Source organism: Balaenoptera physalus, assembly GCF_965194825.1.
Source record: "Balaenoptera physalus genome assembly, chromosome: X".
In the NCBI taxonomy this organism is placed as follows: Eukaryota; Metazoa; Chordata; class Mammalia; order Artiodactyla; family Balaenopteridae; genus Balaenoptera; species Balaenoptera physalus.
The window spans coordinates 22,613,207-22,630,826 of record NC_138903.1 but is presented as its reverse complement, the minus strand read 5'-3'; positions in this window follow the sequence as shown (position 1 = coordinate 22,630,826).

The window sequence follows — 17,620 nt, the reverse complement described above, 5'->3', positions numbered from 1 at the left end:
TTCTAAAAATCAGCCTTGTTTTGTTTTTCTATTGTATGAGTCAGTGTCTGGCACATGTAAAGTAAAATGAAGAAAATGAGCTTATAAATCACAGTAATCTCCCTGATAATCACTACCCATTTAGTGAAGGGACAATGTGCTCACTACATGAGGCATTCTTATAAAAGACACCAAGCTGCAATTAACGATCTATAGATCTCATTTGCTCTGAAGTAGTAAGTGTTCTGATTCTAATAAATTCTCGATACCTAAGAACCTTATTCTGATTATTTTTATCTCATGTTTTTTGCCCACAGAGAAAGGAAAAGGAAAACGATTTCTCCCCAAATGCTAGCTGAGTGCATTCTTTTCTCCCTATTTCTCCTATATCTAACCCAGAAAGGTATTTCAACCAAAACATTGTCAGAACACATTTCATTTTTTAAAGATTACAATATTCCTCCAAATCTCTTAACTAGAACATTTAACTACTTCAAGAATACCATGATAAATAATGTTTAAAATATCCTTAGCTAATGAAAAAAATCCTAAAGTACCTTCTAAATTATATGAGAAAAATGAATGTGATTTACCTTTATTTTGAAATATTTAAATTATGCTATGAAATGTATGTTCTGATTTTTCAAGTAAAAGATTACCTATATGCTAAATATTATACATAAACCAGAATTTAATTACCCAAAAGATACCATTGCCTGGGCAGAACATATAAGGTAATGCTTATTGTTTTATCATTTCTTTGCTTGTAACAAAATTAATATAATTTCACTATTCCTGGCAGGCATTAAGGATTAATAAACGCAAAGAGGAAATATCACCCAAGGACTCAGGTTTGAGATACAGAAGAATGAATCTAAAACAGATTTCAGAATCCAAACACTCATTAAGTTAAATCCAAAGAAAATTCTAATCCACTGTTATTGGGTTTTGTTTCAGTCAAGGGCCCAGAGATAAGGCACTCAGATTAGAATAATGCAAATTGAGTGTAAGAGTTAAATTTTTTAAAAAAGACTTTAATGTTTATAAAGATTTGGCCAGGATGAAGTTCCCATCCTGAGAGTATCCCTCCTTCTCTTAAGCAAGGCGGAGAGAATCTTATGGCTGAAATAAGGCATAGGTCACCTTAGTTGTATAAAGTGTTAAAGCCAGTGTCTTTGAACCAAGAATAAAACAAAGACATTCTAGGAACAGAAGGACTCTCTCATCTCAAGTAAGCCCTCAGAGTAGAGGGGTCACTTTGAGAGGTGACCCAAAGACTCAGCTCTTGATGGAGTCTCTAGGTATGCAGATGATGATAATCTGTGCTCAACGATGAGGGTCTCTAATCTAGCACATTACAGCACAGAGCTATGGAAACTGGGGAGAGCAGAATCATCACACAGGAAGGTAACTTAGTTCCAGCCTGATAAACGTCTACCAAATCCAAGAAGAGAGAAGGGCCACAATCAAATATCTGAGCTGTGCTGAAGGGCAGAAAACCCATTCATGCCACATCAAGAGAATAGATGAGAAGATCAGACCTCAAATATCAAGAAGGCTGGTATGAAAAATCCTTCCTCCAGGGCCTGTGAAGTCAGAATACATTCTTTGTAGAACCCTGAAAGCAGTGGATCATTGAAGGCATTTCTGTTATCATACCCTACCAATTGCATTAGAAATGCATCTGCCAAGCAAATCAAAAGAACATATTTTCCATGATTTTGGTGAGAAGTGAACTCATATCACAGTAAAAGTAATTAAAGCTTTCTGGCTATTTCAATCCCAAACAAAAAAACGTACTTTTTCCCTGCCTTCTCAAGCAAAACATTAGTGAAAACTATTTAATCTAGTCTTCATGATGAGATGTCTTCATTCTGAATATCAGCTTAGGTGAGGAGCTATAAAACACAAGGCAGTTTTCTATCTCTTTTGGGCTCTCTCTTCTCCCTCTGATACGAAAAATAAATGGTCACCTCTTGCTGCTGCCATGCTTTCCTGTCTCTAGCATCCTTCCATTCACCTTCCAGTTTAGACTTTTCGTTTGCTGTCTTCAGAGAAAAACACATAAAGAAACTTGTGAAGAATTGCATATTTAAATACATAAATATCTGAATAAGTGTTAGATGTTTATTGTGACATTTTTGCATCTGTTTTCATTATTTATTTGTTTCCTCATTTAAGGATTTAAAAATTTCTCACCACCAGCACCACACTCTACAAAGATTTTGATGTAACATACAAGAATTCGTACAACAAAGTAAGACAAAAAATAAAATTGAGAAATACAAAAACACAGTAATGAGACCAGGTAAAATATAACTTACAATTGATGGATAAACTCCAAGGAGCAATTCAGGATGTATATATGACACTCGTGGGAAACTACACTACAGTTTATAGCACAGAGAAACTTGAGCTCATTGGCTGCTAAAGAAAAAGAGTAATTTGGTCTTCTTCCTGATTCATAATTTCCAGAATATTTTTTTACTGCCTTCTAATTTGGGGTCACTGAAGATACCAGACATCTGACCTCTGTCCTATATTAGAATCACAGGCTATCTGAGATGAAAGGGACTGAAGATCATCTAACCCAAAGAGCACTGGAGGGAGGGATCAAGTGAGTTTTCAGTCCCACAAAGAATAGAAAAGCCAGTTCTAGAACCCTGACATCTGGAGGCCTCTACCTAGTTTAGTGGTTTTTCCAATCAGCAACATTGCCACCTCTCTCTACAGTAGAGGAGGAGACCAAGAATCTAAGAATCTTCTGTTTGGGCCTCCTTAGATTGAAACAACTGTATGTCTAATTTCCTGGTTTACTGGCTATATCAGGGTAAGCTTCAGAAGACAAAAGCTAGATACAGATTCAGCTGTCATGACTGAAGGTAGCTCCAGGTTCATACTCACAATTAAGAAAAAGTATAGGGACTTCCCTGGTGGTCCAGTGGTTAAGAATCCGCCTTCCTATGCAGGGGACGTGGGTTTGATCCAGGGTCAGGGAACTAAGATCCCACATGCTGTGGGGCAACTAAGCCCACGTGCCACAACTACTGAGCACAAGAGCCGCAACTAGAAACCCTGCGTGCTGCAACTACAGAGCCCACGTGCTCTGGAGCCAGTGTGCCACAACTACAGAGCCCATGTGCCACAACTAGAGAGAAGCCCGTGTGCTGCAACGAAGAGCCCGCATGCCACAATGAAGAGCCCCTGCGCCACAACGAAAGATCCCACATGCCGCAGCGAAGATCCTGTGTGCCACAACTAAGACCCAATGCAGCCAAAAATTAAATAAATAAATAAATTTTTTTTTTTAAAAAAGAAAAAGTGTAAAGTGAGGAGGTAAGACTCATACCTATATTTACAAGAGCCTTCTTAGAGCCAAAAGGGAGACAAAGGAGTTCCCAAGTCAGGTAACTACAAACTACTTTCATATCATAGTTCCTATTCTATTTAGTAGACTCTCTCTCTCTCTCTCTCTCTCTCTCTCTCTCTCTCTCACTCTCTTTCCTCTCCACTGAATTCATCCTTCGGGTTACAAGGAATTATCAGAGATTGGTGATATAAAAATTCCCAGAACTCACATGGAGCTAGGAATCACTGGTCTTTCCACCAGCCAAAGAAAACAGAGTTCAGAGAATAAAAGGATCACTCAGTAGAGACATCAGAAGGGTCATTCCTTAAAAGTGAGGCTAAATCAGCATCTAGATCTGCCCTTTTAAAAGCTAAAAACAAGCTCTGGAATGATAAAACTGACCCACAAGTGAGCTAACTGTAGAACAAAGCCCAACACTGTCTAAAGGAATACAACTAAATCCAACACTTAACAACGTAAACTTCACACTGTCCAGCAGCCAATAAAAAACTACTAGACCTGTGAAGCAGGAAAATTTGACATATAACCATGAAAAAAAATCAGTTAATAAAAAGAGACCAAGATATGACAGAGATGATAGAATTAACAATTATATTAAAATCATAATGGAAAATGTAATCAACATGCTCAAATGTTTTAAGAAAAACATGAACATAATGAGGAGAGAACAGAAAATATAAATAAAAGTCAAATGAAATTTTTAGAAATGAAAAACGTAATATGTGAAATATGAAATTCACTGAAGTAGATTAACATTGGATTAGATACTGCCGAAAAAAAGATTAGCAAACTTGAAGACATAACAATAAAAACTAACCAAACTGAAGCACAAGCAGAAAAAAATCTGGAAAAAAATGAAAAGAAACTCAATGACCTATGGAACAATATTAAGTGGTCTAATGTGCTAACTGGAGTCACAGAAAGAGAGGAGATAGAAGGAGGAATAGAAAAATTATTTGAAGAAATAATGGCTGAAAAATTTCCTAATTACACAAACTATAAACCCCCAGTACCAAGAATATCAACAAATCCCAAGGAGGATCAACAGAAAGAAAACCACAGAGAGGCATATTATAATCAAATTATTAAAAAGAGAAAATATTAAATGCAGCCAGAGGAAGATGGGGAAAAGGTGTTTTACATACAGAGGAACAAGACTAAGAAACACTGTAGAGTTCTTGTTAGAAACCATTAACGCCTAAACACAATGGAAATAAAATGTCAACTTAGAATTGTACACCCAGTGAAAATGTCTTTCAAAAATGAAAGTGAGGGACACTTCTGGTTTCAGTTCCAACACGTAAAGAACTTAGGGCTTCCCTGGTGGCGCAGTGGTTAAGAATCCATCTGCCAGTGCAGGGGACACGGGTTTGAGCCCTGGTCCGGGAAGATCCCACATGCCGCGGAGCAACTAAGCCTGTGCGCCACAACTACTGAGCCTGTGCTCTAGAGCCCGTGAGCCACAACTACTGAGCCCAGGTGCTGCAACTACTGAAGCCGGCGCGCCTAGAGCCTGTGTTCCGCAACAAGAGAAGCCACCGTGATGAGAAGCCCGCGCACCGCAAGGAAGAGTAGCCCCTGCTCGCCGCAACTAGAGAAAGCCCGCGCACAGCAACAAAGACCCAACACAGCCAAAAATAAAAATTAATTAATTAATTAATTAAAAAAAAAAAGAACTTAAAAGATGTCACACCTGTCCTTACAACAAGAATAAGCTGGACAAATTGAAAATCAAGACTTTCCTTGGAGCCATCAGAGAATTGAGGTCACAGGGCAAACCACCACCTTGAAATCTGGAGATAGATGCATTCAGAGAGGCATAGCCAAGATCTGCTTACCTGGAGCAGAAGCCGTGGGAGCCATAAACTGGTAGGAACACTTAATGGTAGGGTTGACAAATTGCTGGAGACTAAGCATGGACTAGTGTGAGAGTAAGAAATTTCTGAGGGCCACATTTTGGGGGACCCCACACTCTCATAGGCTTTACCTCCAGGAAACTGACCAGGTTCTCATAGTGAAGATTCAAGATAGATACACTCGTGTCTCTGGCAAGGGAAAGGGAAGAGTAATCACTATGAAACATGCCTTCTCCATAATGAAGGCCTGCTATCCAGAGGAAAAGACTTTTCCAGAGCTTTATCACAATTAGAGGAAGGGAATTTCTCCCACTCCAGCCACTTATATAGCATTGCTGTCTCACCTAAGACAAATTTTTTATAAAAGCTATACCACTGGAGAAAAACAACAGTCACAGCCCAGAGACATAGGCCTACTAAATGATGGAGATTTAATCATACTAATATAGAATCCAAATGTTCTTCAACAGGTGAATGGATAGATAAATTGTGGAATGCCTATGCAGAGGAATACTACTCAGCAATAAAAAGGAATAAATTACTGATATATGCAACAACACAGATAAATCTAAAAAACTTTATGCTCTGCAAAAGAATCTCAATACAAAAGAGTACATACTGTATGGTTTCATTTATCTGAAACTCTTTTGTTTTAAAGGCAAATCTAATCTATGCTGATAGAAAGCAGATATGCAGTTGTTTGTGGGCATAGATAAGGAATTGACTAGGAAAAAGCTCAAGGAAACATTTTTGGGTCATGGAAATGTTCTATATCTTGATTGTGGTGGTGGATATATGGGTGTATATATTTGTCAAAACTCATCAAAAATGAACACTTAAAATAGGTGTATTTGGGTGCCAAATCTTTTTTTAAAACTTTGAAATTTTTCTAGTCTACACAGCAAGTGTATTTCATCTTGCTCCTTCTTGAGCAGAACTAAAAATGTACCCTTCACGAATACTCACCTGACTGATCTCCAGACTTGAAGTCAGCAACCCCATCATTCCATATTCTTCTCTTCTGAAAAGAACAATGGGAATTAATCTTTTGTCATCCCTTGCATTTACTGTCCCTTAAATTATTATTATTTTTTAAAATTATTTTTATATTTACCATCATAAATTAGTATTTATTGAACATTCATAGAATGCTTTGCAATTCCTCTTTTTCTCATGTCATATGAATATATTTAGTGCTTGCCATAATATTATTTTAAATAATTTAATAAATTATTTAAATGAAAAAAATTATTACAATTTCTTTATTTTTAAAAACTGTTCTCGAATTACATATAGAAAAGCCAAAAGGCAGCTGAGATACTGTTCTTTGTCATACCTTAAAAATGTATTGTTTTACCTCCAAGTTGAACCTCACAGTTTTTGTGAAATAACCTGGCCCTCAACTTCCAAACCTCCACCACAGAAACTTGCTAAACAATATCTACCTTCCTATCTCTAATTAAAAAGAGAACAAAACCTTGCTCATAAAGCCTTCTTCTTCCCTTGTGAAACCTAAAACTTTTCCTAATGTATTCCCTGATTAATTAGAACAGTGATAGAAAATGTCCCTCAGCTAAAGAAGCAATTTTCTCTACTTGCCATTACATTTATCACTGCTGTACAACATATTTCTCTTTTGCTCACTGACTAGTTGTTTAGATGAATACATGTCCCGTATATTGGGCCAGGAGCATCTGATGCTGTTCTACTACTCAGTTTGTACATGATACTTCTTAATGAAGATGGTGATAAACAAAATCAACATAGTCATCCCACATCCTAAAGATAACCACATGCTATGTGCTCTTGAGTCAATCTTGGCTTACCATTAGCTAAACGGATATTAATTTATAAATGCTGATAATCAGCCTTACTATAGAATTGTGTACATTATCTCTACAGAACACAATATACATCTAGAGCCTAAGAAAAGAAATTAAAGTAACTCTATTCAGTCTGCCAAGGGACTATGGAACCTTGTAATTATCTGGCTTTAGATAGAAGAGATACATTGCAATTGGATACACATGAGGGCACAGGTTTATGCCTCAGATGACAGACTGCAGAGAAAAAGCTCTAGAGTGCAAGCTTTCTACCAGACCTTTTTAATTTATTTTCCCCAAACGCATGAAATTTTAATGCTGCCTCTCTGACCCAGTATGTTAGCTTTTTTATGAACTTATGATTAACTAGTACCATAGTAGCAGGAGCTAAATTTTCTTCCATTTAAAACTAAATTTTACTCATAGAAGTTATAACCCCTAAATACTGGGTGAAAGAGACCAAATGAGGAATCAAAGTAGTTTAAAAAGACAAATGAGAACAGAAAATTTAGTCTTGCACTATAATTACCATAGCATCTGGAATTCCATGAGCCACATCTAGTCAGTTCCAACCCTGGGCAATTCAATCTGAAAAGCAGGGTTCAAGAATTAGCCATATCAACTACAGCCCAGTAGCTTGGTCCCCAAAATTAAGATGATCTCTTCCAGACCATATGGTAATTCATGGCCTTGGATGGAATGGGAACAGTGCTTATAAGAGTTACATTTACATCCCTTTTATCTAAGGACTGTAAGATGTAACATTATAATTCAGGTCCTAAATTATGTGGGTAGGATCTGGACTTACAAATATATGACCAGGATGTGAGCTTGGCTTTTGGTTGTCCTGGAATGAAAACAAGGGCAAAGTTAAGTTTTCAAACATATGGCAGAGTCCTCTGGCCAGGTAGCTTCAGTCATTTTGAACACCCTCCCTATGCACAATGCACCCTCTGGCTACTGAGAGAAGAATGTGGAAAAAGATTTGTTAAAGTTAATTAATATATACCGATTAAAAAGTTTTCCCTATGGATACCGGTTAAGCGGAAACCAAAGGATGCAACTTGGCACTGGTAAAGAGAACAAAGTCCCAAAGAAATTCATCCTCCCCCCACTTTTTTGTTGCTACTTTTCAAGTACATTTTATAGTAACAAATTCATTTTTTAACCAAGCTCAGTCCATTCATTGTCATCAATACCACTACAACTCATATCTGAACACTTTGTCTTAAAAAAAAATAAGTCCTTGTACAAGTTAGTAAAAGTTTTAAATTACTTAAGTTCCCTCTCAATAATGGAATAACACCACAATAAATCTCAAACAAGAACTCTGTACTTCTAGAATGTCTAACAAATTTTGGTTTTCTGTTTTAAAATTTTAGCTCATTTTCTCTCATGCTCTACAGGGGAGGGAGGCATGTTGAATGTTCCACAAAAGTAGATTATTCTGGGCTTCCCTGGTGGCACAGTGGTTAAGAATCCGCCTGCCAATGCAGGGGACACGGGTTCGAGCCCTGATCTAGGAAGATCCCACATGCCGCGGAGCAACTAAGCCTGTGCGCCACAACTACTGAGCCTGCGTGTCTGGAGCCTGTGCTCCGCAACAAGAGAAGCCACCGCAATGAGAAGCCCACGCACCGCAAGGAAGAGTAGCCCCCGCTCTCCGCAACTAGAGAAAGCCCACGCGCAGCAACGAAGACCCAACACAGCCAAAAATAAATAAATTTAAAAATTAAAAAAAATATATTATCCTGTATTCTCTTACATTATCCCGTTTTGCTATAATCTATTTTCTTAGAATTTAAGCACTTGTCCTCAGTACTGTTTAATCTAGAGTTTTATCATTTTCAGATAAATTAAAATATAGATATTGGAGCATATATGCTGGTAAGTTTCTGAGGGGTAGAGACCTCAGATATATGTCTTTGCATCCCTCACCGAACCTAAAAAAGCCCTAAGGAGTGTTAATTAATTGGTAGTTATCTCCCACGTAAGCCTGGAATTCGGCAGTAGTGACAGAAGGGTCACACCCAAATCCCAGATATGGCAAGTGAGGGTCCAAGAAATGAAGTGTAATTCAATCAACAATTATTGAGTACTTACTATTTACCAGGCAGAAGGATACAAAGATAAATAGAACATGGCTTCTGTCCTCAAGGATCTCACCATCTAAAAGAAAAAGGGGTAAGCAATTAGATACTGTGAGACAGTGTTATAAAAACAATGCTTTGGAGCTATCATCATTATCATCACCATCATCATCAGCACCACTACCACTTATTGAGTACTAATTATGTACCAGGCTCTATTCTAAGGACTTCAAATGTGTAACTTTAAATTACATGCCCACAACAGCCCTATGAGGTAGGTTAATCCAGGGAAAGATCAAGTCATGTGCTGGAAGTCACACAGCTGATAAGTGGTAGAGCTGGCTTCAGACCCCAGCAGCCTGACCCCAGGAGTCCAAACTCATAACCACTAGGCAATAATGCCTCTCATAACTCCCAGGAGGGGACCATAAATTCTGTTAGTAGATTAGTATGTAAGGTCATATAGAAGGATTTCCAGGGAAGGTGACATTTATTCTGGTTAATCCAGGAAAAAAATATGAGTTGAGTTTGTGGTCATCTTTTTAGAGTCAAGCAATTTTTTAAATTAACTTTTTATTTTGGAATAATTTTAGATAATACAGATAATAGAGTTCTCTTATATCCCTCACCCAATTTACCCCTCTGCTAACATCTTACATCTCCATGATATATTTATCAAAACCCAGAAACCAACATTGCATTGGTATATTGCTATGAACTAAACTCTAGACTTTTATTTCGCCAGTTTTCCATCAATGTTCTCTTTCTGTTCCAGGATCCAATCCAGGATACCACACTGCATTTAGTTGTCATGTCTCCCCTGTTTCTTCTGCCCTGTGACAATTTCTCAGTCTTTCTTTTTCGTGACCTTGACAGCCTTAGGGAGTACTGACCTGGTATCCTGTAAAGAGTCCTCTAATCTGGATTTTTCTGATGTTTCTCTCATGATCAGACTGCGGTTAGTGGTTTGCGGAAGAATATCACAGAAGTGAAGTGCCCTTCTCAAGTCATGTCATATTAGGAAGGGCCTTGACATCACTGGTGATATTAACTTTCCTCACTTGGTTAATGTAGTATTAGCCAGGTTTCTGCACTGTAAAGTTACTATTTGTCCCTTTCTCTAATCTATTCTTTAAGATCAAGTCACTAAGTCTAGACCAAACTTGGGTGGAGTGAGAGATTAATCTCCACTTCCTGGAGAGGGGAGTATGTACATATATTATGACCATCTTGTTTTAAAGCCAATGAAAGTAATAGCCTTGAAAGGCTACAGGGAAAGATTACTGGATTTCAAACTTGTGATGAAACTTCCATGAGCCTCAGTGAAGTCAGGTATAAAGTAGTACTGATCATTTATCTTTGCCTCAGAGTTATTATCAGAATCAAATACTAGGCTTCGTAATTCACAAATCTTGAGATAAAAGTTACAGGCCTTATTCCCATAAAATGCACATAATATACACAATTTTCATCCATTATTAGGGATTCTCACCCCTGAATCTCCAATAAGAATCCCTGCACTAAACTAGTAGTCCTTAAGTGTTAAGTCTGATCATACCAGAGGCGACACCATTTCACAGAAGTAAGTTTCCAGGGAAACAAAGCAAAACAGGGATAAATCCAAAACATAAGAAGCCTATTTCACCTCACTGAAACACTAGAGAGAACCACGGAAAGATGTGAGCCCATCAGGGGTTTATTTCACATACTCACCTAGCTCATCTGATGCCTGATTTGCAAACCCATGTCATGGTGCAGGCACTTGGGTGGGTCTGGGCAAGACCCTAGTTTTCTTGGTTTCAGCATTTCAGGAAGTGTAGTTGATTTTGAGGCAACCATTGCAGTGTGATATTTTTAAGCACACATTATTTATAATTTTAAAATCTAACCATTAAAAAAGACCTGTAGGCAGAAATTTCCTGAAAGATAAAGAGATTTATTTTAAATTTTTACTTAGATGACTGTAGTATTTAATAAAACTGTTCTTTTTCAAATTATTTAAAACAAATTAATGCTTATAATTCTTCAGGCTCTGCCCACAGGTGACATGCATATTAAGACTTTATCTGCTGAAGCGAATGAGTAAATTGCATTTAAATACCAACATTATAGGTCTATTTGTTCTGAAATCTTCCTCCCAAAGATTCCTCCACCCTCTCGCCTCCCTCTTCCAAGCCAAGAAGGTCACTCATTCTTACTGTAGTGCAGAATTATACTTTTGTTTTAGATGTTACTGTTAGTCATTGCATTAGTCATTTTCAACTTCCTTGAAGCAATATTGAAACCTTCTTTGCCAACTCCATTACCTGCTATGACTAGAGCTGAAATCATCCTTTTCCACTTCTGGGTCTACCAAACTCTCAGCCCAATGACTTAAAGGATGTGTGTGTGAAATGGGGTATGCCCAGAGGAAAGAAAATAGCAGATAGAAACAAGTGACAACAGTATATTATTGCATCTCTGCTGAGCATAATCCCTCATCAGGAAATTTTCTTTCCTCTGCACAATTTTCTCAGTGGTTAAGCTACTTTTTTGCAAAATTAAATAAGAGTTATAAAAAAAAAAACACCTGAGAGGTTCATAGAGCAGCAAGGGATGGGTATTGTGGCTCATAGTAGCTTTTTTTTTTTTTAAGAAGAAGAAAAAAAACTCATCTCTGTAACTCTCCTTCCTATGCCCCCCAAACAATAAGATTGTTTCAGGGGATATAATTTTACATTTCAATTTCTTCCCAACACATGATGGAAAAAATTGCAAAACTGGAGCCTGAAACCAGAAAGTCATGCAGAGCTTTGTGTGTGTTTTGGAGGGAAGGGGGGAGCGATGAACAGAAAGGAAGCAGAAACCCATTGTGCTGCTCTGGTCTGCAGCCAAACCACCCCGCTTACTCCTGCTTCTGGTGCCTCAGGGAGTTTGTTTTTCAAGCTTTTTATGGCAAGGAGAGAAAAATGTATTGGGAAATGGGGAAAAAATTCTGGTCTTAAAAATGATATTATTTAGTTCTATCCCTGTAATCTATGACACAAAAGATGAAGGCATGCAGTTGACTTTTTAAAAAAACCTTACATGAAAGAGATTTTCGTATGTAATTGCTATATCCTCTAAAGATCAAACAACCTCAATTCTTTCATGTTAAAATCTGGAGTTAGCTTTTAATTTTTTTCCCAACAATCAAGTAAGGATTTCTTGTCCCCACTTGGCATATTTGGAAGTAAAAGAAATGACCATTTCTGCTGGCATCTCAGGAATAACTGTTTTTGGCGTCACATGCTTCATTAGACCCTGACAGGACAGTGGAGTGCCACGGTGGAACACAGAGGGCTAGCAGTGAGCAGATGAATTAGAAAAGGTCATGCCTCACTGCTGATTCCCTGAAAGTGGGGGACCTTCTTTTTAGGAAAACCCCTCAGTCTTAGAAAGCTGAAAGGTTTAAAAAAGTCAGTTTGCCCTTCTGTAGGTCAGACTATTTTCTTCTCATGAAAAAGTGTATGAAAAAATGTCATGGCTTAGCCATTAACTCTCTCCAAATAAGTGTTATTAGAACATAATAAAATTATAAAGTTAATCATTTGGCCTGGTTATGGTCTTTCCAATGGTGGCCTCTTTTGAAAGATGAAAGATTGATTAGATAGACAGATACATAGATAGAGTTTTAAACTTATATAACAGATAATTTATAGTATAATATGTAATATTATATATGTAATGTTATACACACATCTATATCTACATAATATATAATAAAAATACATAACATTCATATATATTATTATATTTCAAGCATCTAGCAACAGTTTGACAATGTCTAGTTTTCTCGAACTTATGAAAATGAAGATTATTTATAGTGAGAGCAAATATATATATTGTTAGGAACCCAGTTTATATTCCTATGACCATGGTATTATATTAGGAGTAAGTAATAGCAGCTTTGGGTTTAAGTAAATAAAAACAAGATAAGAATAAAAGATCCCTACTGACAAAAAATGTAAATCCATTGGTTTATTGTCAAACAACTTTTTGTTACTCTGGCAGATGCTCCATTTCTAAGTGGGTTGATCCATTCCACAGCCAAATAAGACTTTTAAATTTTATTAGTAAGGATGCTAGATGCCAAAACTCCCAACACCGGGATGTGCCTTTAACTTTTTGCACTAAAGCACTCGTTAAGGATATCAAGTCCAATTAGACAAATAATTGTATACGTCATTTCAAGCAGTTCCAATTCATGACAATATTTCCAGGAATGTGGAAACTCACCAAACCTCATGGCAGTGACAGAGAATGAGTCGTTAACTTTTCACTAAAAAAGCAGTCATCCGTTTACCATTTATTATGCACCTAAGACACGCCAGACACGGTGACAGGTGTAAAATGTCAGCACTAGGTCTAAACTCTGTCCTTGTATGTTTTGCTTGAGCATAATTATTTCTTATGGGCTCCACTGAGGACTTGAAGCTCTGTAAACTCAGGAAAAGCACAAAGTCTTCACGGTTTTGGGTTTTTTTTTGGGTTATTTATTTATTTATTTTTAATTATTTTTTTGGCTGCTTTGGGTCTTCCTTGCTGCATGCGGGTTTTCTCTAGTTGTGGCGGGCGGGGGCTACTCTTTGTTGTGGTGCGCGGGCTTCTCATTGCAGTGGCTTCTCTTGTTGCGGAGCACAGGCTCCAGACGCGCAGGCTCAGTAATTGTGGCTCACGGGCTTAGTTGCTCCGCGGCATGTGGGATCTTCCCAGACCAGGGCTCGAACCCGTGTCCCCTGCATTGGCAGGCAGATTCTTAACCACTGCGCCACCAGGGAAGTCCCTTCACTGTTTTTCATTACTTATATCAATAAACTTTCATAACCATAAATGTTTATTTGTATTTATGAAGAATGGTTAAAGTACTGGAATCCCCTTAAGCCTACAACCCTTCCTTTCTTTTAATAATTTGAGAGGGTGAATCTCCATCAGCCTCTCTATCTTTGCTTTTCTCAAATAACTGGTATTTTTGTTTGACTCCTCCTCTCTTTTAATCCATTGAAGTTATCAGGAGCCTGGCTATTTACCTTGTGAAATATTACATTACTGGAGGTAGATATAAATCCAGCAACCACAGAAACCCCAGCTCTCAATTCCAGAACCGAAGAGACAACAGCAGTAGAGGTAAGAATAAGGGAATTTTCTACCTTATTTCTGCAGTCAAGTTAGTCAAGTTCAGAATATGAGATCAGGTTGCCTACTTTCCAGAAATTAGAGCCAAGGGAGCCAGCCAACTTCTTCAAAGGTACTTTAAAAGGAGAATTTCTTCAGTCTCTGCCTCCCCTCAGAAGTATCTTAAACCAAAGGAGCCATGAGAAAATATAAAAACTTAGATAGGTTCACCTGTTCTGGCAGAAGGCTCCATTACAAATGGCTGCATTTTTACTCTTAAGCATCTATCTCAAATAATAGATCTTAAAAATGCAAACTCTGAAACTTTCTTAAAAAGGCCACAAAGAACTACTTAAATAGTGATGTTTTACTATAAATTATTTTCTACTGATCAACTTAGCATCTTCTTAGAGATACAAGAATTTTAGTCACCAGTCTCAAATGTCAGGTTCACTCGTATTAATAGCAGTTAATTCTGGACTTCTGCTTGGTATGTTATTAAGAATTTGTCTCTACCAATTCTTTTTCTCCCAATTCATTTTTTTCCATTTATGTCACACTCCCCACATCTACTCCTATTACGTCTTCCCTCTGATAATTACTATAAGGAAAAAATATATATGTAATAACTTAGTTGTTCAAAATACAGAAAGACTAGATTTTAGGCTTACAGAAATATCAAACACATAAAGCGTTCTATACAGAGAAGTTTGAGTTGTGGTTTGGAAGCGTGATGGGGAAATGTTCTCAAATAATATATAGGTTTGATCCCCGGACCAAATTGATAAACAATAAAATAAATGAACATGAGATAAATACGCTAATGGTGTCCTCGAATACCTCGGTTTGCTAATGTGATGAAGACCTCACAAGCCATAAAGGCATACGTGTGCAAGGTAACGTTTTAGTTCGACAAATTCCACTCTCCGTTTTTTGGGTGGGTTGGGGGTTGGCACTAAACCTTTTTGACATGTCTGAAAGAGAAGGATTTAAGTCGAGTTCATTATCTCTTTAGTGCAGAAGTCTGGGAAACGAAGAGGCTAGACCAGGGAGACTCAATCCAGCTAGCGTTCCTTTTTGTTTTTCAAGCTGCCCTGACAATAATGCGGCAGGGTGAAAAGATCAGGAACACTTTATACACATTGTGCTAATTACTGCAAGTACTTAAAGTTGTAATTAGCTTATTATACTGCAGAGATCCTAACATGGCATGTCTTTCAAAAGAATTTCTCTCCAGATCATTAGTGGGAAAGCTAACAACATCTGCTTCAAATAAAATCAACCAATTAGCACAGGCAACTCCACATAGTTTGCAATCAGAGAATTATATTGTGCCAAGTGCTAATTTCAATGTGAATGCTATCTCCTTCTCATATCCCACGCTTCTCTGCCAGCACAGCTGGTGTTTAACACCACTGACTTCAGCGAAGTCTCCAAAAACTTATGTTAATTTGAAATAACCTAATCAGAAGTGTGCAATACAGACTGAGGTCGATCTCAGCTTAATTAAAACTGACCTTGTCATTTCACTGCCTGTAAAACACCATTATCTCACCATTTATCGTTCAACTACCACAAATACTTCATTTATGCAAAAACCCAGGAATATGAGTTCCAAACCACTAGAGCTATTTTCAGAAGTACTGTGAGCGCTGGACTTTAATGGAAGGAGAGGTCTGCCTATAAGTGCCGGGCAACAATAAAGGTAATTCAGCAGACTCAAAATAACTTGTCAGCCCTACCCATGAAGGCTGCTTCTGCCCACTTCCGTTGGCTCGAATGGCACACTCACTCCAGAGACTGACAGGCATTAGCAGATGTGAAGGCTTTCATTTTAAAATTAATATCTCACCCAGTACCTTTCAGCAAGCTGAATCGTTCAATCAATAAGCATGACATGGCAGGTGTGATGTGTACAAGGCACTAAATTCTTCTGCCAAAGGTACTAGAAAACATCTGCTCACATGCGTGTGTGTGCATGTCAATGGATGAACCGCTGAGAAAAATGATTGCAAGTGGAATATGTAATATGCTTGTATTCACCGAGATAAAATTAAAAACAAAGATCATATTTTTCTGCTGTATACCTGCCATCAAATACACCTTGTTTAACCTGCCTTAAGTCTATAAGCCTGTGTTTTTATAGGTACACGGTCAACTGCCTATCAAATTAAGTAGCCACCATTCTGGTTTTCTGCACATTAACATGGTTTAAAACATATCTCCAGGTTCTCTTCCAGACTTGCTTTGTTTATTTTCATACCATCTTAATCCATAAAGTATTCAAGGCAATGGTACTAGCACTGAAAAATTTATCCATGAAATAATTCAAATTATTTATACCAGGAAGACTTTTTATTTGTCCACAGAGCACATGCTTAGCCGCAACTCAACATACTTGCTAATGCTTTCCTTCCAGTCAAGCAAGCTACCCTTTTGCTCTTGTTCCACCCACCCAGCCAAACCCAGTCTCTGATTACCAGAGCCTACATTGACTTCACCCCTGTAACACTTATTTGCTAGGCCAATCCTTCTGATACAATCAGGTATTGAGTACCTTGAATTGTTTAATATTTTATCTCGGCCAAGTCATGGAGGGATAGTCTCATTCCATTTATAGGGAGACCCTCTGGTCTTGTGGAACAAACAGGGGCCATGGTGTCAAAATATTTGAATTCTTAACTTGGCTCTGTTAACTCTATGACCTTGGACAAGTGTGACCTTGAGCCATACACCAAATTGTCCAAGGCCAGGTCTCTCCATCTGTAAATAAGCTTAACAATACCTCAGAAAGTGGGAATTCCCTAGTGGTCCAGTGGTTAGGACTCTGTGCTTTCACTGCTGAGGGCCTGGGTTCAATCCCTGGCTGGGGAACTAAGATCCCACAACCTGCACAGTGAGGTCAAAATAATAATAATAATAATAATAATAATACCTCAGAAAGTTAATTTTGAGGATTAAAAGAAATATTATAATAGATGCGACTGAGTCTAAGAGTCCAACAGATGTTTACTGAAGGAGGTAGAAAGGAGGTAACCAAACATTTGGTGAAATATTGGTTGGAAAAATGTAGGCTACCAGGAAAGAAATTTACAAATAAGGAAATATGAACTGGCCATCTTATAATATTCATATGACAAACCTAGTGCAAAGAAGAGAGGTTATTTATATTCAAGACCCTGTTTTTAAAAGTAAAAAAAAAAAATGGTATTCTGGCACAAAAGAACAAACAAAATCCATTTCGATTTGATTGTAGGTGAGTGAAGGTGTCTCCATCTCACTCAGGAGGTTAGGGCCCTGTGAGGAGTTGTTCGTATAATCGGTGGACGTGAATGTTTTGCAATGCTAAGTGCTACCTTTCCCAAGGGA